The sequence below is a fragment of the Euprymna scolopes genome, chromosome 2 (genome assembly GCF_053919585.1).
Source record: "Euprymna scolopes isolate OS-2025 chromosome 2, ASM5391958v1, whole genome shotgun sequence".
In the NCBI taxonomy this organism is placed as follows: Eukaryota; Metazoa; Mollusca; class Cephalopoda; order Sepiida; family Sepiolidae; genus Euprymna; species Euprymna scolopes.
Genome location: NC_136483.1, coordinates 179781444 through 179790271, shown reverse-complemented (window position 1 = coordinate 179790271; position 8828 = coordinate 179781444). Strand labels below are relative to the sequence as shown.

General features: G+C 35.3%; 1 pseudogene; it reads right to left on the bottom strand.

Annotated features, from left to right (window-relative positions):
- Nucleotides 1-1586: 1586 nt before the first annotated feature.
- LOC145242379 (U2 spliceosomal RNA) lies at nucleotides 1587-1716 on the bottom strand (annotated as a pseudogene).
- Between the last annotated feature and the right edge of the window lie 7112 nt (nucleotides 1717-8828).

Here is an 8828-nt window from a genome sequence, read left to right as displayed (position 1 = left end):
AGCCTGCCTCTAAAGAGACTGGCTTCCTGACCTAAAATATACCAAACATTTTGGTCCTGTCTTCAAAGTTAATTCCATGACATCAGCAGATCACGTGACTTTAATGTAAGGGCCATGTTTACTTATAACAATCATGCTTAAACAGAAAAAAAAAACTTTACACAACTTTGATTGAAATACTTGATAGTCTCAGCTATAAGATATGAAAAAATTTGCGATCAAGCTTACACAGTAAAAGTTTAGGCATCTGGTCATCGAACCAGAACTCAACAAGGATACAGCAGAACTCTGGGATACGGCATTACAAATTAGTAACAAAATACAGTATATAATACACATGTATATAATCAAATATATACACTTTAGCATAACCACTGAGATATATTCTTTCGGTCTTGATAGTGATTAGAAAAGGTAAGGCAATTCTTATCTGTAAGGTTAAGCACGATAATATTTGAAAATCTTCCATGTTACACAGTGTTCTTTTGGCATAGCTGATTACATCGTGAAATTGCATCTCTCTAATGGAGGTCGATGTGTGACTTCGTAGCCTCGTAGAAGATGTCCTTTTCTCTTCCCTGCAACCTCTATCTCACAGAAGAGATGTTGCGAGTTTGTCTCTGATGTATCGTTATTTTCATGGAAAGTGTTCGACTGAGCTTCAGTCTATGGTCCCCCCTCGCCTTACTTTCACAAGAAACACTCGTCTAGCTGAAAACACTATCAATAATTCCCCACACTCTTTGTCTGTGCCTAAACCTAAACGTAGATTCCATGAACAAAGCTTCTTTCTTAGAACTGCACGCCTGTGGAATTGTCTTCCGTTTTCCTGCTTTCCGGCTGACTACAATATGGTTATGTTCAAGTCTAACGTAAATAAGTTCTTGATGAGCCGTTCCATATAAGTTATCAAATTTACCGAATTTTCATTACTAATGATTACTATATTGTTCAATTTCTACTGTACACGCTTTAACCCTTACCCTTGAGTGGCCTCTTGGCCTTGATAATGTGGTGATGCCTGTGTAAAAAAAATAAAAATATATATTATAAATAACACCGTCAGGCGGAGCAAATAGCGTAACAAGGGGCTGTAGAAACATTGTATTTCACAACATAACTTGAAAAAAAACGTATCCTAAGACAACTGTATCCCAAGGTTCTATTGTACCATTGATAACAATCTCTATATTATCCAGATTCTGGAAGCGAAACACAGTCCGCATAAGAATCTACCAAAATAATATTAGATAATGCCTTTTGATTAGAAAGCATACAAATGTGCTTTGGGGTAAATACAAGTAAAAACAAGGCCAATAGCCATTAGTCGCGTGCTCTCGTGTAATGAATGAATGCGTGAATGTAGGATTGACATGAAATTCTTAAAGATAAACTAAAATTACCGAAAAATGGGCTGAAATGACTTAAATAAATAAAAAGTAAATGACTTAGAATGACTTTAATGAACTTAAGGATGAATTGAATGATCTTAAGAATGACTTGAATGCTTAAAAATAACTGGAATCCTTCAAAAACAACTTGAATGATCTGGAGAATGACTTGAATGGCTGTGAGACTGACTGGTTGTAAAGTGGGTGATCATTTTACATTAAATTAATACAGAAAAGTGATCCCCCACCATATATCACAATAAGTACAGCATGTAGTAAGAACAGATACTACACTTTGATCTTGGCCAAAAGGCCAAGAAAAGCTGTATTTATTTGCTCCCCACCGAGCAAATTAGGCACAAGGCCGATTTTTAATGTGAGGAGTGAAGGGGAAATGGGGACCAACTCCCCGGGGAGTAGGGGAGCTGGATAGTGACAATTGGTATGAAGGGTTGCCCTTACACTGACCAAGGTCTTATATGTGGGATTACTCCCACATATGGTCTTTGCTTGCAGTATCTGCCGGAACAGATGGTATTTATTTGCTCCCCCACTGAGCAAATTAGGCACAAGGCCGTTTTTAATGTGAGGTAAAAACCAGCTCCCCAAAAAGGGGGCACTCTGGTTACCAAAAATAATAATTGTCCCAGTATAGAGGGTTTCCCCTCCATTGACTGGTACAAATTATCTTAAGTGCAGTATCTGCCGGAACAGATACTACACTTTAATCTTGGCCAAGAAAAGCTTAAAGAGCTAAGAACAGCATCTATTAACAACAGACCTTTGATCTTAACCAAAAAGGCCAAGCACAAAAGTGTTACAGACAGATCGACGGACCGACGGAGTGACTTATAGAGTCGCTTGCACGCGACTAAAAATAGTTGCTAACCATGCGTTAGTCACCTGGATGTTCCAAACAAGGTTAGTACCACGAGGTGTTTATACACCCCAATACGAAAATGTTTATAGTGTTATTTTGTAAAATATAGTTATCCTGCTGGTTCAGGATACCTCTACAGTCCTTGGTGAACAGTTTGAATCACTTGTAGCTTGTTGATATTAATATAAAATACAATAAAATAAATTATAAAACTAAGAAAATTAAAAAAAAAATCTTAGATTTAGATCACATTTATCTAATAAAAAATAAATAACCACATACAACAGTTTGTGTTATTGTGGTACGATTGTGGATGCATTTCGAGGTTTGTGACCTTAACGCTATTAACTTCTTTTTAACGCTACACCTACCCCTTTGGCCTTCGGGACAAAATCAAAGTGTAGTATCTGTTCTTCAGATGCTCCACTTCAATTTCTTGTTCTCTGTCAGTGGAGGAGAAATCCTTCACGACTGAGACAATTTTTATTTTTGTTCCTTTTCTCCACGTTAAAAAACGACCCTGGTGTCTAACTCTGTCCCGTGGGGAGGCGTTGTAAATAGGTACACCTACCCCTTTAGGTTCACGTTATGCCAAGTGGTCCATGTTCGTGTTGTGTTTCGAATCGATTCATGTAGGCATACAGAAGGTCATAGACGGAATTGTCTGAGATTAAGAGGGTCTGTCTTATGAGTCAATTAAAATTATGGTTTTGGTCAACAAATCTCGGGATTCCACCTTCCACCGTTTAGTGATTCTACGAGTAATCTGATAAAGATAAAGCTTACTATAATCTCTTCCACGTCGTCAAGTAGCATCTGACGAGTCTTCGTCGTTAATTATCAAGGGATTTTTTTTAAACTCAATGTTGAAGACGGGAGTAGTACCATTAAAACGAGCGACATTTTGGTACTCAAAAAATTTATTTTTCTACATAGTTACCACCACTCTCAATGCATTTTTGCCAGGATTCGATCCGGTATCTCTGCTTCTGACGCACGTTCATGGCAGGAGTGGCTTAGCTCACGCTGTCAATATCTGCAACAGAGTAATGAAACTTTGAGGCCATGAACGCATAAGTTCAGTGAGCATAACGCAATTTGCAATCTCCTCTGATCCATTCGGACGGAATAAAAAATAAAAAGACTATGAGGCGTTACTTTTGGAACGCCACTCGTATATTCATCTCATCTAAGTACTAGGTACGGGCAAAAATGGACGAATAAAGACAGGGGGGGACCTAGTTTTGAAAGCCGGTTTATTATGATTTTTTTTGTGTAGGTTTCCGACTATATTTTGATTTATTTGAAAGATTAAAGACTAAATTAATTTCCAAAAGGAAAAAAAAAAAAATACTTGTACATGTGAAAAAAAAAAAGTTATAAAAAATGTTTTCACGGCGAACTAACCAATTCAGCTAAATTTTTAATTAAAAAAAAAAAAAAAATCGTTGTAAAAATCCTTTAAAAGATACACGGATATATGGAACCCAAAATTTCAGCCAGTCGAAAGGCTCTCTGAAAATGACGTCATGTAATTCAAAGGAGGGAAAGGGTGCTAGTTTTCTTTTTTTTCCGCCCAGACGTGCGTCCGTACATTACTATCCTGGACGTTTGTATCATTTTTACCATTTTTTCATTTAATTATTTTTCTATGTTCCTGTTTTTAAATGATTTTTTTTATTATTATCGTTCAAGATTATATAAAAATCATGTTACGCTGAAAGTTTCCCATTCATGTAAGCAAGGAAAATATTATAATCTTACATATATAAATTATTACATATAAAAATTATTACATATAAAAATTATTACATATAAAAAACCTGTAATAAAAAAAAAATAGAAATATTTTTTGCAACTATAATTTTTTGTATGAAAATGTCAAATAAACAATGCTTAATTCAATGATAATATTGGTAGCTTAAGAAATGATTTTTCCTCGAGTTATATCGAATTCATTAATACGGACTTCAGGTTTTTTTTTCGTAATGTTCCTGTAAAAATTAAATCGTCTTTTTTTTTTATTGTTATAATTTATGATGCTTTATTTTCATAGAAAAGCAAAAATAATTTTTTTTTTTTTACTACTGAAAACCATAACTTTAATAAAGGTATTTTTTGTTTAAACAAAATAATAGATTTCAACTAAAATCTAAATAAAAATAATGCATTCATTATATTCCGTGATCATTATTTGATAAATACTGAAAATTTCATTAAAATTGGTTAATTTCCTGATTTTTGGTGAATTTTTAAGTAAAGGGAGGGGGTCAAAATGTTTATACATTTTGAGCACCGGCATTCATTTTGCATGTACCTACTAAGTAGATTATTTGCCCTTCTTTTTAGCGTATAATATTGATTTGCTATATAACTTTTGGTCAAGATCAAAGTGTAGCATCTGTTCCGGCAGATACTGCAAGCTATGACTAGCTATGACTAGCAAAGACCAGATGTGGGGGCAACCCCACATGCCTGACCTTTAACCAGCTCCCATTTCCCACCTCTCAGGAGCTGGTCCCCTTTTTCCCTTCCCCCTCCCTTCACTCCTCACATAAAAATTGGCCTTGTGCCTAATTTGCTCGGTGGGGGAGCAAATAAATACCATCTGTTCTTCAGATGCTGCACTTCATTTTCTTGTTCTCTTTCGGTGGAGGAGAAATCCTTCACGACTGAGACAATTTTTATTTTTGTACCTTTTCTCCACGTTAAAAAACGACCCTGGTGTCTAACTCTGTCCCGTGGGGAGGCATAGTAAATAGGTATATAATCTTTTGATGACTTAACTTAGATGTTAATCTTGTATTTAAATAATATTTGGAAATGCCTGATACAGCCCTTATAAGCATTTCCCTAAGTAGATTATGTTAACCTCTGTTTTGCCTGTAATCTTGATTTCGCGTATATTTTGATACTCTGTTTGTTGTTGATCATATATTTAAAGTTTCTCTTTGATGTCTAATTTCGGTACTGATAACGAGACTGTATTAAAAAAAAAATGGTATCGTCTCAGAAACGATCGTACAATGATTGGTTATTGATGTTGGATTCTTGTAGTCTGTTAGTACGATTTAACGCGACCGAAGGGAACTAACTATCTTCTGTAAAATGCAGAATTATTTCCACTACTTCAACTTTGTTTATGGAAGTTATTGCGTCTTCACGCGATAACGTGTAGAGAGAGAGAGAGAGAGAGAGAGAGAAAGAGAGAGAGAGAGAGAGAGGATGGACGGATGTTGAAAACGCCATTTTCATAACAGCGGCAAACTGGATAACAAAGTTAGATGGATACATGTAGGGCCGAAATTGAATAATAAGGAATAGGTTTGGAAGAACCATTTTTCAGCTTACAATAAAAGTCCATTAATATATAGCCTAAGAAAATGATTTCTTTCATAAATCATTACCTTTTTGCCTATCTAATTATTCCACGTAACACTATACAGCTTAGAGTGGTCCATTATGTAAATTCATAGTTTTATTTCGAATAACACTACATTAATATAATCATCCATCGATGCATGAGGTTTCGTGGAAACACTTTCTCTTTTTTTTATTTTTTTATTTTTGAATTAACCACATTATGGTCATCGACTGAAGTATGGTCACGCGCAGTATTCTTTAGCCAAACAAGCCGAATGTCTGCAGTTTCCGTGAAGCTACAGATATCGACCACTGATCAGATTAATATGTTATTTTAAATAAAATTATGATTTTGCGTACGTACATTCTGGCCATATTTTCTAAACAAACACAAATTAAAAGAAAAATTTTTTTGCTCAGATTTCGTCTTTATTTCAAAACTTTAAGAATTAATACAAGTACATGTCACTTGAAATCAATCATCTTTAGAAAATCTTGAAATAAAGACGAAACATTGCTAAATATAAACATAATTTTGTCTTTTCCTTTTTAATATCTATCGTCTTGGAATATTATTTCCATAATTTTCATTATATATCCTATACAAACATTTTATTCTCTCTTATATATATATATATATATATATATATATATATATATATATATATATATATGGTACTTTGTGTGAGTTCCTCGTCTATGGACTTTGAAACGGCTTGTCGGTTTTGTCTTTTTTTCACACATGTAGTTTTTGTGTCTGGGAGTGTTCTTAGATAGGTTTAGTATCGTAATGTCTCCGATGAGTATCAATAATCGAAAAAAAAAAAAACGATTGTAGAAGGTACATTCCGATTTTGAGAAAAGTTAACACCCTTATACAGCTTAACATTGCAAGTGCATTTAAAAAGTTTTATCACTGCACAAGCAGATACAACCAGCATATAAAATCAATAGTATGTTCTTTTATAAGACAGGGCGCGTTCGAAATCAACGTTTCTGTTTACAGCACAATTGAACCGTAATTCTTGACGTTTGTGTTTTTAAATGTTAATTTCAGCCGTTATATATGAAAATAATTTTATAAAATTAACACTAGGTTCTCTACAGTGCATGTAGATTATAATATATTGTGGACTAAGTCTGTGCGTGCAGAAATGTGAAACTTCCTCCGGTGCACCATGGTGGGTCCTCGACTAGAGCAGACCATTTGATTGGAAAATGGGCGATTTAACCGATTTCGATTACAATAAAAGTATTGGAAGTGTGAAACATTCATCGATCTTCATTCAATTTCCAGTAACGTCGGATCTCCTTTCTGATATACAGCGTAACCCTGACATAAGAGATTTCTTTTCCTGACCCTACAGATCTCTTATATCCGGGTTACACTTACATCTGGGGTTCTTATATCCAGTTTACACTGTACATTAACACAGGCTCTAATTTGGGACTAGAGAAAATCTCTCTTATACCCATTTTTCTTATATTCGGGTCTCTTATACATTGTATTAGTAAAATGTTTTGTATAGATGAAATGATCAATTATACCTTTGTCATTTTTTTTTCAAGGACTACTCTACATTAGTTTGAGCGTCCGTTGATACTTGCGGTTTCACGAAACATTGAAAATCAGCCTATAACGCTAAATATATTAAATGTGATTGTGCTTCAATGAATGCTATGGTGAACTCTTATGAGGGTTTTCTCACTGTTAGTTAGCGACAACACTGAAAAATTGTCACATTTAACCCTATAAATTTCTATTTTCTTTTTTTTTTTTTTTTGTGAAACCGAAGATGGCCATGGTCGATCAAACTAATAGTGATAATTAAAATATATTTGACTTGTTTTTTTTTCATATTGACCAGGTAATTTTAAGAGATGAAGGCACCCCTTCCTGTAGCTAACAGTTGATTTTGTTACGATTCGAATGTGTATCTAAAGGCCCTTTTAAGAATAGGCGTTGTTCCCTTTATGGCTGTTATCTGTATTTCACTACAGCCTGGTCTTCCAGGAATTGTTTTCAAGTATTTAAGAGTTTTTTTTTTTTCATTAATCCAATCACAACTGGTACAATGTTTTTCTTTCTTTCAGAGACAATGTCGTTTTTAAATCATTCTTGAGGTTCTGGTATTTTATCGTTGACCGTTCGGTTCTATTAAAGCCATAATCCTTTGGGAACAGTAACTTCAATAATGGGCGCAGTTCTTTCGGGCTTGTTCCGTGTTACAATGTCTGGCTTGATGGCCCTTGTCTTTTCTGCCTGTGCCCGCTTGCATGTCTTTGTCATAGCACATCGTTCGTTTGATGTTATCGGTGATGGTTCATGGTTTCAGATGTTCGAAGATACGACAAACTGCATCTCTCCGAAGATCTTCCAATCGAGATATTTGGATACTTTGCTTTTTATTATTTTAATTAGATCAAGGGGCTCCGCCCTGGAACTAACACTTGATCTCATTATGATTTGATTTTATATCCGAGGGTCTTTTAAGAATAGACGCTGTCCCCTTTATAACTGCTATCTGTATTTCGTTACAGCTTGGTTTTCCAGATAGTTTCTAAGTTTTTCATTAGACCAGATACTCCTATCACAACTGATATAATTTTGATTTCTGTAAGGAACCGATGCTTCCGTTCAGTCTCGAAAGACAAAGGATACACCCTGTAAGGGCAGCTGCGCGTGTAATTGTGAAGCAAGTGTTGCGTAATGACTAACCACACCTCCCCTGAATCGGCACTGTTTGAGTCCAGTAGCAAGGAGAAGTCCAGGACGACTGGAAACAATGCCGAGATAAGCGGAGAGCTCATACAGCACCTGAAATTCCTAAATAGTCACCCATTTAGTACTGACCAGGTTCAACGTTGCTTAACTTCGGTGATTCAGCGGGAACTGGCATGTCACGTGATTATGCTGTATATTCTTTAGGGATCATGTAGTTTTGAAACCGTTCTTTAGGTGCTGATATGTTATATTTTCCCGTCCAGCTCTATTAAGGCCATAGTAAATTTGGAACAGTGACGTCGATTATGAGAGCAGTTCTTTCAAGCTTGTTCCATATTATGTCTGGCTTAAGGCCTTGGTTTTTATATATCTGCCCGTCTTTGTCATAGAACCCTGTCACTTTTCCGTTTGCTAGTAAAGTTTATTTAATGGTGTAGCAAACGAATTTGGTTGTTTTTTGTGCCAATAT